The sequence below is a fragment of the Bufo gargarizans genome, chromosome 7 (genome assembly GCF_014858855.1).
Source record: "Bufo gargarizans isolate SCDJY-AF-19 chromosome 7, ASM1485885v1, whole genome shotgun sequence".
NCBI classification, from domain to species: Eukaryota; Metazoa; Chordata; class Amphibia; order Anura; family Bufonidae; genus Bufo; species Bufo gargarizans.
The window spans coordinates 123,481,854-123,504,285 of NC_058086.1; positions in this window are offsets into that span (position 1 = coordinate 123,481,854).

The window sequence follows — 22,432 nt, forward strand, 5'->3', positions numbered from 1 at the left end:
AAATAAATGATTATTTTTCTCTAACTAGGCCCTACACTGCACCCTGCACTAGAAACTATCGGCTACACTAATCTATATAAATGATTATTTTTCTCCTAACTCTGTACCCTAATCTTTATCCTATCAGCTACACTAACCTACCCTATCTAAAAGTATGAGATTAAATCGTTTTACAATTTGCTTTTAAAAAAGCAAAGCACTGCACAGTTCCAAGATCCTCTCTCAATCACCACCACATGAAACTGCACAAAATGGCTGCCGTGACAAAATCTTATATAGTAATGGGGTGGGCAACTTTCTGATTGGTTGCTAGGGATGTTGCTAACCTGTTGGACTCCTTCTCATTGGCCCACAATCTAAAATGAGGGAGGGATTAGTGTCCTCACAAAGTGCCGATATTCGCATGTGCGCTAATAAAATCGCCTCACGAAGATTCGCAGCTCAATTCAATCACTAATGTAAGAATGCAAAGCCCTTTGCCTCTGTTCTGGGACAAGTGCCGATATTCGCATGTGCGCTAATAAAATCGCCTTACGAATATTCGCGCCTCAATCACTTTCTAGGCAATGTGAGTAAAATCTGAGCTTTTGGACTTTTGGGAATCAATCGAGATACAGTGGGGGGTGATGACAGTAGTTGACAGAGTACAGATCAATGTCATCTGTAAGGTGGAAAGTAAAATAAAAAATACGAATATTCGTAAATCGAATTTTACGAAGTTCTACGTATTCGCGAATATGGTGCTATACTATATGAATGCACAGGCCTTTGCCTCTCTGTTCTGGGGACAAGTGTAGATATTCGCATTTGCGTTAATAAAATCGCCTCACGAAGATTCGCAGCTCAATTCAATCACTAATGTAAGAATGCAAAGCCCTTTGCCTCTGTTCTGGGACAAGTGTAGATATTCGCATGTGCGCTAATAAAATCGCCTTACGAATATTCGCGCCTCAATCACTTTCTAGGCACTGTGAGTAAGATCTGAGCTTTTGGACTTTTGGGAATCAATCGAGATACAGTGGGGGGTGATGACAGTAGTTGACAGAGTACAGATCAATGTCATCTGTAAGGTGGAAAGTAAAATAAAAAATACGAATATTCGTAAATCGAATTTTACGAAGTTCTACGTATTCGCGAATATGGTGCTATACTATATGAATGCACAGGCCTTTGCCTCTCTGTTCTGGGGACAAGTGTAGATATTCGCATTTGCGTTAATAAAATCGCCTCACGAAGATTTGCAGCTCAATTCAATTACTAATGTAAGAATGCAAAGCCCTTTGCCTCTGTTCTGGGACAAGTGTAGATATTCGCATGTGCGCTAATAAAATCGCCTTACGAATATTCGCGCCTCAATCACTTTCTAGGCACTGTGAGTAAGATCTGAGCTTTTGGACTTTTGGGAATCAATCGAGATACAGTGGGGGGTGATGACAGTAGTTGACAGAGTACAGATCAATGTCATCTGTAAGGTGGAAAGTAAAATAAAAAATACGAATATTCGTAAATCGAATTTTACGAAGTTCTACGTATTCGCGAATATGGTGCTATACTATATGAATGCACAGGCCTTTGCCTCTCTGTTCTGGGGACAAGTGTAGATATTCGCATTTGCGTTAATAAAATCGCCTCACGAAGATTCGCAGCTCAATTCAATCACTAATGTAAGAATGCAAAGCCCTTTGCCTCTGTTCTGGGACAAGTGTAGATATTCGCATGTGCGCTAATAAAATCGCCTTACAAAGATTCGCAACTCAATTCACTAATGTATGAATGCAAAGCCCTTTGCCTCTGTTCTGGGACGTGCCGATATTCGCATGTGCGCTAATAAAATCGCCTTACGAAGATTCGCGCCTCAATCACTTTCTATGCAATGTGAGTAAGATCTGAGCTGTTGGACCTTTGGGAAACAATCAATTATATGTGTACTGTAATTTTGTGGAAAAAAAAAAAAAAAAAAAAAAAGAATATTCGTTTTTACGAATATATAGCACTATATTCGAAATATTCGCGAAATCGCGAAGTTGCGATATTCGCGAACAAAATTCGTTTTTCGAATATTCGCGCTCAACACTATTCATCAGTCACAGCACTGTAACCCAGGGACGAGACCCAGTCAGCAGTCTGACATTTCAGTTCATCAGTCACAGCACTGTAACCCAGGGACGAGACCCAGTCAGCAGTCTGACATTTCAGTTCATCAATGAAAGCGCCATTTCTGTTTGTCAGTCATCAGTCACAGCACTGTAACCCAGAGAGGAGCCCCTGTCAGCAGTCTGACATTTCAGTTCATCAGTCACAGCGCCATTTCTGTTCGTCAGTCATCAGTCACAGCACTGTAACCCATATAGAGAGGAGCCCCTGTCAGCAGTCTGACATTTCAGTTCATCAGTCACAGCGCCATTTCTGTTCGTCAGTCATCAGTCACAGCACTATAACCCAGGGACGAGACCCTAGTCAGCAGTCTGACATTTCAGTTCATCAATCAAAGCGCCATTTTTGTTCGTCAGTCATCAGTCACAGCACTGTAACCCATATAGAGAGGAGCACCTGTCATCGGTCTGACCTACCAGTCACTACCAGTTGTCTCAGCACCAGCAGTCTTTGCCAGTTGTCCAGCCACAGCCACCAGTTACACTGCCAGTTGTGTTAGCCACTAGTGTTGAGCTTGAATATTTAAATAGCGAATATTAATCGCAAATATCGCGACTTTGTAAATCCGCAAATATTTCAAATATAGTGCTATTTATTTCTTATATCGAATATTTGTAATTTTTTAACATCTGAAAACATGATTCCTCCCTGTTTATGTTGCTTGTGGGCCAATGACTTATTGACCCACAAGCAACTTAAGCAGGGAGGAATCATGTTTTCATATGGAAAATAAAATGACCAATATTCTATAAAACAAATATATAGCAATATAGTGAATATAATTGTTATTTAGAATTTTCACATTATTTTTTTTCCTATCTGTACAGTTGTTCGCATACTCCTCCCCGACAAGCGTCCCCGTCACCATGGGAACGCCTGTGGGTTAGAAAATATCATCGGATCTGAGTTTTCCCTGAGATTGTGAAAACTCAGATCCGATTGCATATTCTAACCCACAGGCGTTCCCATGGTGACGAGGACGCTTGACGGGGAGCAGCATGCCAAAGTGGAATAACCGTATGCATTGGGAAAAAAAATACGAATATTCTAAATAACAAATATATTCGCTATATTGCTAAACCTTTGTCTTTTAGAATATTACGAATATTCTAAAAAACGAAGTTAAAGCAATATAGTGAATATTCGTAAAATACACATAGACTGCAATTTAGCTAATATAGTGCTATAGTATTTTTTTTTAATAGTGTACATTTTTTCCAAAACTGAAGTTCAGAAGAGGCAAAAAAAATTGACAAAAAAAATAAATAAGATTATAACACTATATTAGCTAAAGTACAGTGTATATGTGTATTTTCCGAATATTCTCTATATTGCTATAACTTCATTTTTTAGAATACAGGTCCTTCTCAAAAAATTATCATATTGTGATAAAGTTTATTATTTTCTGTAATGTACTGATAAACATTAGACTTTCATATATTTTAGATTCATTACACACCAACTGAAGTAGTTCAAGCCTTTTATTGTTTTAATATTGATGATTTTGGCATACAGCTCATGAAAACCCAAATTTCCTATCTCAAAAAATTAGCATATTTCATCCGACCAATAAAAGAAAAGTGTTTTTAATACAAAAAAAGTCAACCTTCAAATAATTATGTTCAGTTATGCACTCAATACTTGGTCGGGAATCCTTTTGCAGAAATGACTGCTTCAATGCGGCGTGGCATGGAGGCAATCAGCCTGTGGCACTGCTGAGGTGTTATGGAGGCCCAGGATGCTTCGATAGCGGCCTTAAGCTCATCCAGAGTGTTGGGTCTTGCATCTCTCAACTTTCTCTTCCCAATATCCCACAGATTCTCTATGGGGTTCAGGTCAGGAGAGTTGGCAGGCCAATTGATCACAGTAATACCATGGTCAGTAAACCATTTACCAGTGGTTTTGGCACTGTGAGCAGGTGCCAGGTCGTGCTGAAAAATGAAATCTTCATCTCCATAAAGCTTTTCATCAGATGGAAGCATGAAGTGCTCCAAAATCTCCTGATAGCTAGCTGCATTGACCCTGCCCTTGATAAAACACAGTGGACTAACACCAGCAGCTGACATGGCACCCCAGACCATCACTGACTGTGGGTACTTGACACTGGACTTCAGGCATTTTGGCATTTCCCTCTCCCCAGTCTTCCTCCAGACTCTGGCACCTTGATTTCCGAATGACATGCAACAGTCCAGTGCTGCTTCTCTGTAGCCCAGGTCAGGCGCTTCTGCCGCTGTTTCTGGTTCAAAAGTGGCTTGACCTGGGGAATGCGGCACCTGTAGCCCATTTCCTGCACACGCCTGTACACGGTGGCTCTGGATGTTTCTACTCCAGACTCAGTCCACTGCTTCCGCAGGTCCCCCAAGGTCTGGAATCGGTCCTTCTCCACAATCTTCCTCAGGGTCCGGTCACCTCTTCTCGTTGTGCAGCGTTTTCTGCCACACTTTTTCCTTCCCACAGACTTCCCACTGAGGTGCCTTGATACAGCACTCTGGGAACAGCCTATTCGTTCAGAAATTTCTTTCTGTGTCTTACCCTCTTGCTTGAGGGTGTCAATGATGGCCTTCTGGACAGCATTCAGGTCGGCAGTCTTACCCATGATTGCGGTTTTGAGTAATGAACCAGGCTGGGAGTTTTTAAAAGCCTCAGGAATCTTTTGCAGGTGTTTAGAGTTAATTAGTTGATTCAGATGATTAGGTTAATAGCTCGTTTAGAGAACCTTTTCATGATATGCTAATTTTTTTAGATAGGAATTTTGGGTTTTCATGAGCTGTATGCCAAAATCATCAATATTAAAACAATAAAAGGCTTGAACTACTTCAGTTGGTGTGTAATGAATCTAAAATATATGAAAGTCTAATGTTTATCAGTACATTACAGAAAATAATGAACTTTATCACAATATGCTAATTTTTTGAGAAGGACCTGTATTACGAATATTCTAAAAAAACAAAGTTATAGCAATATAGAGAATATTCGGAAAATTCACATATTAGCCTAGCCATAACCATAGGAAAGTTGCCTTATACAGTAAAAAAAAAATTGCAATATGCGAATAATTAAATTGCATAATAATTGCGATAAATAGAATAATGAGAAATATTCGATTTAGACAAATATAAGACGAATATTCAATCAAATATTTGCGAAATATCGCAAAATCGAATATGGCACCTCCCGCTCATCACTATTAGCCACCAGTCAGTGTCAGCAGTCTCAGCCACCATTCGCAGTGGCACCAGTTAGTGCCAGGCATGTCACCCACTAGTCTCACCCACCAGTCAGTGTCAGCAGTCACAACCACTAGTCTTGGCCAGTTAGGGCCACAACCATCTGTCAGTGCAAACAGTCTCAGCCTCAGCCATAACTCTCATCCACAGCCAGCAGTCAGCGCCAGCAATCTCAGCCACCAGACACAGCCAGCAGTCTCAGCCACAGCCACCAGTCAGTGCCAGCAGTTTCAGCCACCAGCCACAGTCAGCAGTCTCAGGCACAACCAGCACTCAGTGCGAGCAGTCTCAGCTACAAGCCACAGCCAGCAGTCACAGCCACCAGCCGCAGCCAGCAGTCTCAGTCATAGTCAGATGTCAGTGCCACCAGTCTTAACAACCAGTCAGTGCCAGCAGTCGCAGCCACCAGCCGCAGCCACCAGTTTCAGCCATCAGTCAGTGCCAGCAGTCTTTGCCACAGCCTCCAGTCAGTTCAAGAAGTCTCAGCCACCAGTCAGTGACAACAATCTCAGCTACAGCCAGCAGCAGTGCCAGCAGTCTCAGTCACAGCCAGCACTCAGTGCCAGCAGTCTCAGCCACCAGTCAATGCCAGCAATCTCAGCCACAGCAAGCAGTCAGTGCAAGTGACGCATATTACAGCTACATATAAGCCACTATTACAGTAAGAGAAAATATTAGAAAAGTACAAGTCTATATTATTGGGACAATCTACTAACAACATGCCACCCAAAAAAAAAGGACATGTCAAGTAGGACAAAAGAGTAAACAAAAAGACTTATCAAGTCCGAGAAAATTACACCCCTATGAGAAGCGCCAAAACCCAAAATGTGAATCAGAGAGAAAATTAGTTATATAAATATTAGACATTCACCCTAATTAGGGTGACTAAGAGGTAGAGTGGTGAGTAAGTGATATAAACACCACTAAAACGTACCTATAATTAGTAGGTGCAAAGAGTCACATAGAATAGCCACATAAAAAAGCCGTATGACGGTATGTTAAAATAGCCAAGGATAAGAATTATTATTAACTCACTTCACGGGGGGGTGGCCAGCTGGATAAACTCAAGACACCAGCATGAACCATAAACCCCCCCAGCCTGGAGCGCCTGTAGAGTCTTCAAAACTGATGGTTGCCCAATAGGATGGAAAGAAGGGAACTTCACCTCAGTGTTGTAGTTGAAGGCTACCTCCTCCACCGATCAGAGGTAAAGAGGCTGACTCTGGATGGAGTTATTTAAAGATGGATATTCAAGGTCTAAATATAAGAATCAAACGAGAAGTCTCATTGTTCCTAACTCCTGAAAATTCTAAGAAGATACAAAACGTTGCCAGTGAAAATTATTGGAGGACTACTACAGAAAATACAGAGGCGAGCAAAATTCTGGACTTTAAGGACAATATCATGAAGTTAACTAAAGACTATCTGCATAATGAAATTGATTCCTTTTTTCTATGTATTTAGCACTTGGTGTGATCCCAAGGGGTCTTAGACTAGCTTTAAAACCTACCTTTATTGATGATACGTTTGTTTCCGAAAAATGGCTACAGATTAGTGATGATTGTTCTTTTAGGTTAATGCAAACACTGATCAGTAAAAGCAATACAACAAGCCACTCAATGGCCTCTAAACTTAGACAGTACACTATAGTGAACACCGAAACATTAGACAAAGGTCCACCACTCCATAACAAAAGAGAAGAATTAAGGATTTTTGAATACAATGAAGTTTCACTCAAATGTCGTAAATTCATAAGAGATCTCAATGATTACGCTAACAAAGGAATACGACTATGGGATAGGAAAATCCTCTCAAGAAATTCCAATTACCACAGGGAGACTAGATCCCGTCAACCTGCCATTTTGCATACCGAACTATCTTCTAGAGATCAACATCAGGTGCCAGACACTAATAGACCACTCTCATATGCCCAAGTAGCCCATAATGGCTTGAGATTTAGAACATTCTATAATAGTAATACCCAATACACCAAACCACCCCCAATCAGACAAGCTAAGAGCAGAAATTTCAATACCCGGCCTCTAGCACCTTTGGTTGGACCAACAACATTTCAATCCTCTAGATGCCCGATCATTGCCAAACCTCCTGAAAGTATGCATTGTGAGAAGATTCTTATCACTACCCAGTCCGAATCTCTCACTGTCAAGCCCATACCATTACAAATCCTTGGCTCCGTAGTCACTCCTAATGCAACCACTGATACAAATCTCTCTATTTATGCTACACCATTATCCTCCAGAGAACCAAGAAATAAGCCGGATACACTTACAGACAAACAGGCCGAAACAGATAGATCATCACATGATCTATCTGTTATACTACAAGATATCACTACCCATTCCTTATCCCAGTCTAGCCCTGATGCTTTTTTAGCCCTTCCTTCCAGTCTACAGGAAAGTCCTTTTTTAGACCAGTTATCACCCCTGATCACCCAACGGCATCCAACTACTCCAACCTCACTCCTTCCGAGGATCAATTTATCCAGCACCCAAGACCTCAATGCATTAATCTCAACACTGAGCTGCAACAAGGTCACTCCCAGACCGCTTCTAACCGGGAAAATTACACAATTCTACACACCAATTCAGAGTACAAGAAAAAGACAAAAATCCGCTACAGAGGATGTAGGGGAGGCCGAAAGAGACATGCCGGTCCCAAAAAAGAACAGACCCAAACTGTTACCTCAGCAATCACCCTATCAACCGAAAAAGACTCACTGAGGGACAAAGGGATCTTCAATCTATCCAGATATCGGTTAGAACCATATGAGATTGAATTACTCAGCAAAGGTCTATCCTTCTGCCCCTCAACAGAGCCTGACGTCTTTGAACTCTTCATCGACTTAAACAAATTTGTTCGTAAACTTACCCTCCAACGCCATTTTTCTATAAAAAATTCATGCACCCCCAATATAATGATACCGTTAGAAAACCAATCATCACACCTTTTTCCGTTAGTTTATCCAGTACCCCAACCAGAAGGTCTAGATATCACTAGTATCCCCCCCTTAAATCATCATTGAAAAGGAAATCATCTTTCTACCCCCTGGACAGTAGGGGCCCTCACATTGAGAGTTTTTATAATATAGTCATGGAGGAATTTAAAGACACTTTTTCCCAATTAGGTCCATCCCAATACTACTAGTAAAACCAAAAAGAAGGGGTCCGCCCAATTAGTTCCAGGACCCAACAATCTAAACCGAAATCTCCAACTAGCTCTCAAGAATCTGAAACAGAATCGGGACATAGTTTTAAAAAATGCAGACAAGGGGGGATCAATAGTCATTATGGATACTACATATTATGAAGCCGAGTCGGCCAGAATTCTGTCAGATACAGAGTACTATAAGGAACTCAGCCATGACCCTACCAAGGAATATACCCTGATACGAAATGGATTGATCGATAAAGGACATCAAAACGGCGTGATTGATAAGAAGGAAAAAGCATACCTTAAAACTCTACACCCTTCACTGGCACGTTTTTATTTTCTGCCTAAGGTACATAAGTCCCTACAGAACCCCCCGGGACGGCCGATTATTTCAGGGATTAACTCACTCACGTCCAATTTGTCAGAGTATGTCGATGGCCTACTCCAAAAATATGTAATTTCCCTGCCCTCCTATCTTAGAGATTCTGCCCAACTAATTTGCACTTTAGAATCTTTTGAGTGGAGAGATGAATACAGGTGGGCAACCCTTGATGTTGCAGCACTTTATAGTAATATTGTACACTCATTAGGCATAAGATCTGTTAAGGATTTTATTGACGCAGATATTCTTATGCCACAAACACAAAGAGATTTTGTTTTACAATGTATTGATTTTATTTTACATCATAACTATTTTATTCATAATAACACTTTCTACTTGCAACAAAAAGGTACAGCTATGGGACTAAATTTGCCCCATCATACGCCAATCTCCTGATGGGGGCCTTCGAAAAACAAATCGGCTTCCTTTGTCACCCCAACATCGTTTTTTATAAACGATACATAGACGACATCATCCTAATTTGGAATGGCGATGTTGAGGACCTGAAGTCTTTCATAAATAAGGTCAATACCAACGATTGGAATCTTAATCTTACATTAGAACACCATCCAAAGGAAGCTGTTTTCCTTGACTTGCATTTGAATAGTGTTAATAATAGAATTTTGACAAAAACTTTTTTTTTTTAAATGTAGGCACAAATAGTTATTTAGATTTTAATAGTTGTCACCATCATAAATGGAAGAGTAATATACCTTTTAGCCAAATGAGACGTATTAGGCGAAACTGCACTGACGATAGGGTGATGAAGGAACAAATAGACCTGTTGGGTGAGAGATTTAAGACCAAGGGTTACCCACTACAACTTATTGAAGAATCCAAAAATAGAGTCCTCAAGGAGACACAAAGGACTAGTCTTAAACCAAAAATCAAGAATTTGACCAACTCTTACGTATATAAACCGAGCCTTATTACAAGATATAACTCTAAACATAAAACCATAAGACAGATTCTCACTAAATATTGGCCAATCTTGCAAAAAGACCCCATTTTAAACACATCCCTCCACAACAAAACCTAATCTACCGCAGAGCTAAAAACACTTAAGAACATAGTAGCCCCCTCTTGTCCTAAGCTAACTGGCGAGAAGACCATCCCAACATGCCACGACCACAGATTAGAAACTACCAAAGGCGTATTCAAATGTGGAGTACGAAGATGTAAGTGTTGTGCTATGTTACAATGTGCGATAGGTGAATTCCAACTACCATCCTCTAACAATAAAATTACCTTCAAACATCACATGAACTGCGGCACAACGAACGTCATATATTTACTGATGTGCCCCTGTGGTCTCCATTATGTAGGCCGTACTACCCAAACTCTAAGGGAGCGCATGAATGAGCACCGCTCCAACATTAATAGAAAAATCGGAACCCACAGTGTATCACGCCATTTTGCCCTTAGACATGAGGGCAATTCGAGTATGTTAAAAATGATCCCTCTAGAACATGTATCTTCCTCTTTCCAGCAACTTAGTCTAAAAGAGATGTTTTGGATATATCACCTTAATACATTAACACCCTTTGGCCTTAATGAGGCACTTGAATATGTAAATTATTGATGGGAGTTCTCTCCCTCCCCCCCCCCTTCTCTCCAGATAGACTATTTCACTATTATACGTTTTTGTAGGTATCCAGTATTACAGTAATATAATATGTTTACAACCCTATCCTATTGTTTTATAACTTTATAATCCTATCCCACTCTTTTACATAATCACTTTTACATATCCCACTCTTTACATAATTTTATAGAAGATGTACTTCTGATCATAATAATGTGGCCAACCCCTCTCCCCCCCACCCCTCCCATTTACTATTCCCCCTCCCCTTATCTGATACATTTTATATATATTTTATACATCTATATATGTTTTTATATTTTTATATGTCTTTTATCCATATATACTTTAGATGTAGGTGTGAATACACACGACCGTTATGTGTTTCTTCACATTATGACATATATCGCTTTGTTCTTTCCACTGTACATCCATATCCATCCCCCTCTTATGTGATTTTTAAATATTTATATTGATTCCCTTCTCTACCAAATTCTATATCACCCAGCGGTCTCACCGCCGGACCGGAAGTTTCTCCACATGTGCGGTCCAGTGTGGGACGCACGAGGGGAGACGGAAGTCCGCGCATCCTGTGGGAGGAATTGGAGGTTCCTGGTGCGCTCCAGGTTGGAGAGCATGTTGAACCGGAAGTCCTGGACGCGTTCCAGGGTCAAGCGCATGGTAGACCGGAAGTTGGGTCTCCGTCTACTCTCTTACTGGTAGAAGCCGAGATTGCGCTTTTGAGGGGGGCGGTCCCTTGTTCTCGGCGTCCCATGCGCTCCTCATTGGCGCCAAAATACACCCTATTGGCATGTCCATAACCCTATATAGGGCTATCAGGTAAATACCACTATTGTTATCACAAGCATATATTTTTTTATTTGTACCTGCTCCTGATGAAGGGGTTTGCATACCCCGAAACGTGTAGAGCCTTTTATGCATCAATAAAAAAGCCAAAACCTTCAACTACAACACTGAGGTGAAGTTCCCTTCTTTCCATCCTATTGGTCAACTATCAGTTTGGAAGACTCTACGGGCGCTCCTGGCTGGGGGGTTTATGGTTCATGCTGGTGTCTTGAGTTTATCCAGCTGGCCACCCCCCCGTGAAGTGAGTTAATAATAATTATTATCCTTGGCTATTTTAACATACCGTTCTCCAAAGACCGCAGGCGTCCCTACTTAACATCCGCCACCTTTTGAGACCCATCTGAGTCCAAAGGACTGCTCCATTCCGGAGTTTCGGATTGCGGCCTAGCGGGGGAAGAATCCTCGGCCTAGTGTGAAGGCAGCAAGAGGCCACCCCGAGAACCATCCGCCGATCCGAACAGCAGGAAAATATCATTGCATGCCTGGGGTAAGGTAATCTCACCTCAGTAAGCGTGCCTTCCTCAGTCCGGCTGTTTCGGGGGACATAGGCCTGAACCGGAGGAGTTGTCACGGCGCGGGCGCCATTTTACACTTGGTCCTCAGATTGCGATCCTCAGCGGCAGCCGCGACTCCCCTGAGAGGGGTGCAATTTTGTGAAAAGCGGCCGGCAAGAAGCTCCGGTAATAAGCCCAATCATACTGCAGCTGCCAAGTCATACGGCTGGACTTTTTAATCCAAATCACAATATACTTACAGTAGTTCTCATCACAGTGCACAGATCTTTGCTTATTTGTGGGATCTTTTCCTTTTCCATATTGATCCTGCAACTGTTCACTCTCATATTTGGGACACAGCGGTGCTTTAAGAACGCTCCCTTTAAGTTTTATGTTTTAAAGAGACAGTAACCTCTTTTTGCCAGCAGTGTAATTATGGCAGAATATGCCTAACCCTACTCATAAGAGGCTGCAGATGATAAGTACAAGCTTAAACTACTTATGCAACAAATGAAGTGACATTCCACCTATTTGTCGGATGAAGAAGTGAGTTATTAATTGCAGAGACAGAACATACACATCTATGGTGAAAGTCAGAAGGTACAGGGGGGTTGACCAGGACTCCTATAAGCAGCCTAAAGCACCCTTTCTTGCACAATCGGACCTTGACAGGTTTATGATGAAGAAAGTCTCAAACTCTCAAGGGGCGTCCCAGACTACCCCGAAAAGTAGCACTCAACGCCAAACTGCTTCTCACCAAGATAGGGAAAGTGATGAAGAGGAACAGATTGATACATCCTCAGACCTACCAATATCCAGAACCTTTATCTCACAAGCCCTATCGAAGGCATTAAACCCTGTACTAGAAGAACTTTCTGAAATAAAAAGAGAAGTAAGGCAAATAGGCGAGAGAGTTGAAGCTTTGGAATCTAACCAGTCGGCTGTAACCGAATACACAAGCACAAATTCCTTGGCTCTATCTATCTACCAACAACACATCAATCATCTGTACGATTATATGGAGGATCAGGATAATAGAAGCAGAAGAAATAATATTTGCATTAGAGGAGTCCCAGAGACTATCGCTGCTGAAGCAATTCCATCTGCTACTAAAGAAATTTGCTTATCCCTGCTGGAAGAAGACTACCCTGATCCCATCATAATAGAAAGAGCTCACCGTGCCCTACGTCCCAAACCGAAACCTGGTGACCCCTCAAGGGACATTATTTGCAAGCTCTTAAATTTTGCTCAAAAAGACCTGGTGATGAAGAGGGCCAGAGAAAGTGGGAACATCGAATATGAAGGTGCTCAAATCCTATTGTTCCAGGACCTGGCCCCTGCTACCCTCAATAAGAGACGCGCTCTAAAACCCCTTACTGATCACCTTAGACAAAAGCACATTGCCTTTAGATGGTTATTTCCATTTGGGATGCTGATCACAAGCAAGGAGAAGAAATACGTCTTGAGATCACCCAAAGACCTTCCAGAGATCCTCGATGCCCTGGATATACAAGATGTAGACATCCCAGACTGGTCAGCCACCAATGACGTTCTGATCCCACAAGACATCACCTCTCCCACTCCATGGGAAACTGTGGGGTGTGGTAAAGGGATAAAATCAAAGAAAAAAACAGGGTAAACTTACCCCTAGACGTATTATCACAGAAGAGGACTGATCATATTCTTGTTTTTCTAATGTTACTTATGTTCTGTCTATATGTCAGTCCAATGGAGTTGAGCTTACGGCTGCGGACTTGTATAGTCCCTCCAACCTCCTTTAATCCTTCTGAGTAGCTCCCTTTGAGTTATCTACTGCTCTATACGATCTGGTTGGGAGGATTGGCAGCCTGGGCCTAATTAGTGCCTCAGGTTAAGTCACTACCTAACCTAAGTTTAAATCTTAGCAATTATGACGGGTTATTGTTATCTGTCTCGTTGCAGATGTTGCTCACTTTTGAATTTCATTGTTTCTTTAGTGAAGAGGCATGCCTTTCTGCCTATAGATCAGCCCCGAATTTGGGTTTCTCTAGGCCTGACACCTCTGCAGCCTCTGACCGCAGTTAGGGGCTCTGACCAAATGAGGTCCACTACTGGGATATTAACATCCCTGGTCCTAAGAAGAATGTTATTGTTTAATCCTTTCCTGATGTTAATGTTATTTTTCTTACCTTTTAGCCCTTTCCCACCCTCCTTATTCATACAATCTACTCACCAGTGTTTCCAACTACTCTCCCTTAGTCAAGCAGTCCGTTTTGTACTCTCATGGGCCCAAGGTTATGTAAGTACACCTCTGTACACTCCCAAGATACTTCATGACAGACTTACACATATCTACATATAACGTTAGAGGCTTTAAAAACCCCGCAAAAAGGAGCCAGATTCTCAATTTCCTACAGAAAGAAAAAACAAATGTGATTTTTCTGCAGGAAACACACTTCAAAAACAGAAAGACTCCCAATATGACGAGATCTTATTACAATCTCTGGTACCACTGCACCTCAGAGTATTCTAATAAGCTTGGTGTCAGTATTGGTTTTCACAAGAACACGGATTTCACTATGACGGGTTTAAAATCTGACCCCTCAGGAAGATATTTGTTAGTAAAAGGGACAATAAATACCCAGTTATACACCTTTGCTAACTTATATGCTCCTAACGCAGGTCAAAAAAGGTGGTTCAAGACCATTTGGCAGATATTTGAAGAGTTTAGGGAGGGTATCGCTATTGTAGCTGGGGACTTCAATGTCACCCTTAACCCTCTTCTAGACACTTCTTCAGGTAAATCCTCTGTCCCCTTAAACTCGCTCATGCACGGAGAATCTACAACCCAGGGGAAAGAAACTATTCCTTTTTTTCCCACCCACATAATACATACCATAGAATTGAATATATACTAGTCCCCACTGCCCAGATCCATTGTTGCACAGAGACACATATGGGAAATATAGTACATTCTGACCATGCCTCCGTATTTCTCACTTTTAAAATGCCAGATACGCTCCCCAGAACATATATTTGGAGACTTAATGAGACTCTGCTAGACAATTCTCAAGTGAAAGAGAAAATTGATGCTAAACTGAGAGAATTTTTCCTATTGAATAATTCAGTCAGTATCTCCACATATATTATGGGAAGCCCATAAAACAGTTATCAGAGGTGAATTTATCTCGATAGCCTCCCATGTGAATAAACAAAGACGTGCCAAAGTAACAGATTTATATAAAAAAATCTCCATGTTGGAATCCTTACACAAAAATTCCCAAAACACTCAGCAATTATTGGAACTTTCCTTAGCTAGAGACGAACTTAAAGAACTTCTTAATAAACAATCGGCCAAGTTATATCTTGCAACCAACCATAAATTTTATGCTCACGGAAATAAACCCACTAAGTTCATGTTAGCGTTATTAAAACAACGCAAACGGCAAGCCAGGATCTCGGCTATTCTAACGGATGTAAGAGACTAGTTAAAAATGATTTAGATATAGCAAAGGCCTTTCATAAGTTCTACTCAGACCTATATAACATCGAAAAGTCAGATTCAGTACCCCTTAAAGAGGAAAAGTTGGCCATAACGAAAGGGTTCCTGAGCAAAATCCATCTCCGAACTTTATCCCCTGAACAAGCTAAAAATCTATGTACCCCAATTAAGCTCCCAGAGATATCAGCTGTGTTAAAAAAGATGGCAAAAGGGAAGTCCCCGGGTCCTGAGGGTCTCCCAATGCTGTACTATTTATCTTTCAGAGAGACGTTACTTCCACATCTACTTAATTCTTTTAATGAGGCACTGTCAGGTAATGCTTTTCCACCACAAACGGTTAATGCTCACATCACTCTGATCCCCAAACCACAAAAGGACCCCAATTTATGCTCCAGCTATAGGCCCATCTCTCTATTGAACTTAGATGTTAAACTATATGCTAATTTATTAGCTAATAGAATAAAACCTCTACTAAAAGATCTTATACATCCGGACCAGACAGGATTCATTCCTGGCCGGGAAGGCAAAGACAATACTTATAAAGTCATAAATGCCATAGATTATGCAAAAAAGACTGGTACTCCTTTTGTGTTATTGGGGACGTATGCTGAAAAAGCATTCGATAGAGTGTCCTGGTCCTTTATTAAAAACACTTTGTCGGGTGTGGCCACAACGCTGAGGAGTATGGCCGCTTGATTCCAGAGCTCCTGCTCCAGACTAGCATTTCAGCCCTGCAGAACCTTATTTTTTGCCCTTTACTCTCTCCTTTGGTGCCGAGAGGCATCGTAACCCTCCCCGATGATGACCAGGGGAAAAAGAAGTATGAAAAATCAGGGGAAACTTGAGTTTTTCTTCAGCAACGAGCAAGGTAAAGATGGCATCGGCACACGAGTTAAGCAGACAGAGCCCAACTCCAGCCCGACATCCACGTCCAGTGGAGGATCTCCCCGGGCCTCAGAAGATGGCTGTTCGCAACAACAGAGCCCTCGTGGATCCCCGCGACACTCCCGGTCGGGTAAGGATCAACTCAACAGCGAGGTGGACATAATGGTGCGCATCGCGGAACCGCAGGGTGCCATGGCGTCACAGCAATCTCCCTGCACAAGCCCGGCAAAGCAGAGACCCAGGTTGCAAGACCCGGGAGCGGATGCCTATGAGACAAGCGGCAGTCAGAATCAGTCAGAAGATAGTACCTTATCAGATGCGCTTGGCAACTTCCCCACAGATGACAAACCGGCGTCCAGCTTGCTGTTAAAGGACATGCTTTTGGCATTCAACCGCTCGGTGACTGGCCATATATCGCATCTAATTGCGCCTATCCAAGTGTCTGTCGCAAACCTGGACAATAGAGTCCAACATGTGGAACTGAAAATGGGCGAGTTTGCAGATTCGCATAATAATCTAATAGACTTGCATGATACTCAATCGGAGGAAATCGCTTACCTCCGTGCAAAGGTGGCGGACCTTGAAGATCGGTCCTGCAGAAACAACCTAAAGCTACGTGGGGTGCCAGAATCGGTCTTGGCAGCAGATCTGCAAACCTACATTAAAAATCTGATTAAGCTCCTTCTGCCTGATTGAACTGAGCAAGACCTCATCATTGACCGAGCACATAGGATCGCCAAGCCGAAGCACTTGCCTGATGATACACCTAGAGATGTGTTAGCTCGTCTGCATTTCTTCCAGGCCAAGGATGATACCCTTGCGGCAGCGAGGAAACTAGTGACTCTACCGGATCCATACCAGTCGGTTAAGCTTTTTGCAGACCTCTCTGTGGCTACCCTGCAACTCCGATGCACGCTAGCCCCAATTACAATGGCTCTGAGATCTCACTCAGTTCCTTACCGTTGGGGTTACCCCATGAAGCTGCTTGTGCAGAGGGATGGAGCTATGACAGTTATTGCCAGGAAGGTAAAGCTGTCCTGGTAACCCGGGGTATCTCAGTGTCGGTGGTCCCTACTGAGAAACAACAGCAATACCCGGCAGAAGATGGAGAGTGGCACCGAGTAGAGAGACGGCGTCAGAAAAAACACAGTTTCTTCCAGCGGTCCTGCATCTAAAGGAGCGGGACTGTGCTCTTACTTTGAATCCTCATGGTGGTAGGCAAGACTGTCTTCCCCCAACTGAGTTCGCAAGGGGATATGAGATCTAACCCTTGTGCTATTACTTTACCGTCCCTTTTTCAGGGCAGTCAGTTTTGGTTTACATTGTTAATGTTCATACCTTTTTTCTTTGTGCCGTGCCTATACCTCATCAGTAATTTGTTCACTGTGCAAGATGTCGGCGGGTGCCTCCTTCCGTATTGTCCGAATAATTTCCCATTTGCAGCCTGTTATGGAGTACGATGGTGCTGACGATTAGTTCCTTAAATGTAAGAGGCTTTAATAGTCCCTATAAGAGGCGGATGATGTGGAGGGAGGCACTTGCAAGTAAATTTGATATATTTTGCGCTCAGGAGACACACATATTGGAGGCTGATGTAGGAAGGTTGAAACACCCTTCCTGACCGATCTTGTTACACTTCCATAGTACCAGTGAAAAGAGGGGGGTTCTTTTAGCCATACGTAGTTCGGTGGCACACACTGAAAAGAAAACAGTAATTGACCCAGGGGGTGTTATGTTATTCATGTGTGCTCTATTAATAACATAGTCTATACTCTAGTGGGAGTATACGCCCCGAATATTCATCCGGTGCGTTTTCTTAATAAGTTTTTAAGAAAATACAGTCCCTAAAAGAAGGAAGAGTAATTATCTGCGGCGACTTCAATGTAGCACCTGACCCATCCCAAGACTCCTCCTCTGTTTCCAGGTTAAATGCAACTTCCCTCATGCCCTCTTTGTTAGCCAATTCCCTATTTGACGTATGGCGTATTCACCATGCATCAGAAAGGGACTTTACATATTTCTCTCCTGCACATAGAACGTATTCCCGCATAGACTTGTTCCTTGTGGATAGAATGTCACTGAGTGTTTCTGAAAAATCTGCGATCGGAACGATTACTTGGTCGGATCATGCCCCGGTAACCTTGAAAATAAGGGAGGAGTTTACTACCCCACCAAATCCGTTATGGAAGGCTAATGACTTCATATTAGCCAACACCAATTATCAATCTGAAATATCTGTAGCATTACAGGAATATTTCAAATTTAATGCTGCCTCTGTAGCGGACCCTACTATAGTATGGGCAGCCCACAAAGCGTTTATTAGGGGAATCCTATTGAAAATAAGTCATAGACACAAGAAATTGAGGGAAAAACATCAAAATTACCTTCTATTACAAATACAGGCTGCAGACTCACTAAATAAGACCTCCCCTTCTTTGGAACTCTCGGATAAGCTGAAAGTTCTTAGGTCTCGACTTAGGGAAAGTTTCCTGCACACATACGAGTTGTCGCTCAAGAAGACTAAAGCTACCTATTACTCCCAAGCCAATAAGGCAGGGAGGCTTTTGGCAAGTCGGGTAAAAGCAAGAGCTGCAAAATCGAAAATAGCATTTCTTTGGGACTCTTCCAAGACTAACAAGTTGTTTGATCCAAAAGCTATAGCTAATCGATTTAGATCCTATTATTCTCAACTATACAATTTACAAGAGGAACCTGGCTTTTTCCGGTTTCTCCTGGGGACATAGAGAACTTCTTGGGACCCCTAACGATACCCGCTATAGACAAACGCCAAAGTGAATCCCTTAGTGCCCCTGTCACTCAGGCCGAAATTTATAAGGTAATAAAGGGCCTGCCATATCACAAAAGTCCGGGTCCGGACGGGCTCCCAAATTCCTATTACAAGATCTTCTCCGATCACTTGTTACCTCACCTCCATGCATCTCTGTCTCGTGCCATTGACATGGGTACTATGCCTAATGAAATGTTGGAAGCGGTTATAGTAACCTTACCAAAGCCTGGTAAGGATCCTTCTACACCTCAAAATTTCCGCCCCATTTCCCTATTAAATACTGATCTCAAAATTTATGCGAAAATTTTAGCATCTCGCCTAGCGAATATCATTCCATCTTTAGTGGCCCCTGACCAGGTGGGCTTTGTTCAGGGACACCAAATCACAGACAACTCAAGAAGAGTACTGAATCTAATTGACTATGTAAACCGTGCCCATATCCCGACGGTTATGGTTACCCTGGACGCAGAGAAGGCATTCGACCGAGTGAATTGGTCGTTTGTCTTCTCTGCACTCCATAAGATGGGGTTCCCTGAATCTACTATGCAAGCCATACGGGTACTATATTCTAATCCCTCAGCCCGTGTCTTCACGAATGGAGTACTGTCTGATCCGTTTACACTTTCTAATGGCACGAGACAGAGATGTCCTCTATCTCCCTTGATATTTATCTTATCATTGGAACCCTTGGCTCAGACGATCCGTCAAGCGAATGACGTGTCGGGAGTAGGGATGAGCGAACCCGAACTGTATAGTTCGGGTTCGTACCGAATTTTGGGGTGTCCGTGACACGGACCCGAACCCGGACATTTTCGTAAAAGTCCGGGTTCGGGTTCGGTGTTCGTCGCTTTCTTGGCGCTTTTTGAAAGGCTGCAAAGCAGCCAATCAACAAGCGTCATGCTACTTGCCCCAAGAGGCCATCACAGCCATGCCTACTATTGGCATGGCTGTGATTGGCCAGAGCACCATGTGACCCAGCCTCTATTTAAGCTGGAGTCACATAGCGCCGCCCACCACTCTGCTCTGATCAGCATAGGGAGAGGTTGCGGCTGCGACAGTAGGGCGAGATTAGGCAGATTAACTCCTCCAAAGGACTTGATTAATTGATCGATCTGCAGCTGTGGATGATTGAGCTGCTGATACTCAATTGCTCACTGTTTTTAGGCTGCCCAGACCGTTTGTCAGTCACTTTTTTCTGGGGTGATCGGCGGCCATTTTGTGTCTTGTGGTGTGCCAGCACAAGCTGCGACCAAGTGCATTTAACCCTTAATGGTGTGGTTGTTTTTTGGCTAATTCCTACATCAGTGTGAAGCTGTCACACCAAGTGCATTTAACCAACAATAGTCTGGTTATTTTTTGGCCATATACTACATCAGGGGCAAGCTGCGCCTGTCACCAAGTGCATTTAACCCTCAATGGTGTGGTTGTTTTTTGGCTAAATCCTACATCAGGGTGAAGCTGTCACACCAAGTGCATTTAACCAGCAATAGTCTGTTTATTTTTTTGGCCATATACTACATCAGGGGCAAGTTGTCACCAAGTGCATTTAACCCTCAATGGTCTGGTTGTTTTTTGGCTAAATCCTACATCAGGGTGAAGCTGTCACACCAAGTGCATTTAACCAGCAATAGTCTGTTTATTTTTTGGCCATATACTACATCAGGGGCAAGCTGTGCCTGTCACCAAGTGCATTTAACCCTCAGTAGTGTGGTTGGTCAAGCTGTCACACCAAGTGCATTTAACCATCAATAGTGTGGTTATTTTTTGGCCATATCCCAGTCTAATTCTGTCAGTAAACCTATACCTGTCACCCAGCGCCTAAATACTAGGCCTCAAATTTATATCCAGCTAAATCTGTCGTTACTGCTGTAGCTGGTCAAGTTATTTAGTGTCTGTCAAAGCACAGTTTTTGTTCTGGGTTGAAATACAATTCCCAATTTAGCAATTTCATAATTTAGTGTTTTCTGCTGTATCAGAGCTATTTGAAATCTATCCCTAAAAGGGTATATAATATTCAAGGTGCACATAGGGTCATTCAGAATAACTTCACACACCCGCTACTGTGCATTTCCAAGTCTAATTCTATCAGTAAACCTATACCTGTCACCCAGCGCCTAAATACTAGGCCTCAAATTTATATCTAGCTAAATCTGTGGTTATTGCTGTGGCTGGGCAAGTTATTTAGTGTCCGTCCAAGCACAATTTTTGTTCTGGGTTGAAATACAATTCCCAATTTAGCAATTTCCTAATTTAGTGGTTTCTGCTGTATCAGGCCTACTTTAAATTTATCCCTAAAAGGTATATAATATTCAAGGTGCTGATAGGGTCATTCTGAATAACTTCACACACACGCTACTGTGCATTTCCAAGTCTAATTCTGTCAGTAAACCTATACCTGTCACCCAGCGCCTAAATACTAGGCCTCAAATTTATATCCAGCTAAATCTGTCGTTACTGCTGTACTGTTGTGGCTGGGCAAGTTATTTAGTGTCCGTCAAAGCACATTTTTTGTTCTGGGTTGAAATACAATTCCCAATTTAGCAATTTCCTAATTTAGTGGTTTCTGCTGTATCAGGCCCACTTTAAATACATCCCTAAAAGGGTATATCAGAATCAAGGTGCTGATAGGGTCATTCTTAATAACTTCACACACACGCTACTGTGCATATCCCGGTCTAATTCTGTCCGTAAAACATATACCTGTCACCCAGCGCCTAAATACTAGGCCTCAAATTTATATCCTGCTAAATCTGTCGTTACTGCTGTACTGCTGTGGCTGGGCAAGTTATTTAGTGTCCGTCAAAGCACAGTTTTTGTTCTGGGTTGAAAAACAATTCCCAATTTAGCAATTTCCTAATTTAGTGGTTTCTGCTGTATCAGAGCTTTTTGAAATCTATCCCTAAAAGGGTATATAATATTCAAGGTGCACATAGGGTCATTCTGAATAACTTCACACACACGCTACTGTGCATTTCCAAGTCTAATTCTGTCAGTAAACCTATACCTGTCACCCAGCGCCTAAATACTAGGACTCAAATTTATATCCTGCTAAATCTGTTGTTACTGCTGTACTGTTGTGGCTGGGCAAGTTATTTAGTGTCCGTCAAAGCACATTTTTTGTTCTGGGTTGAAATACAATTCCCAATTTAACAATTTCCTAATTTAGTGGTTTCTGCTGTATCAGGCCCACTTAAAATTTATCCCTAAAAGGGTATATAATATTCAAGGTGCTGATAGGGTCATTCTGAATAACTTCACACACGCTACTGTGCATTTCCAAGTCTAATTCTGTCAGTAAACCTATAACTGTCACCCAGCGCCTAAATACTAGGCCTCAAATTTATATCCTGCTAAATCTGTCGTTACTGCTGTACTGCTGTGGCTGGGCAAGTTATTTAGTG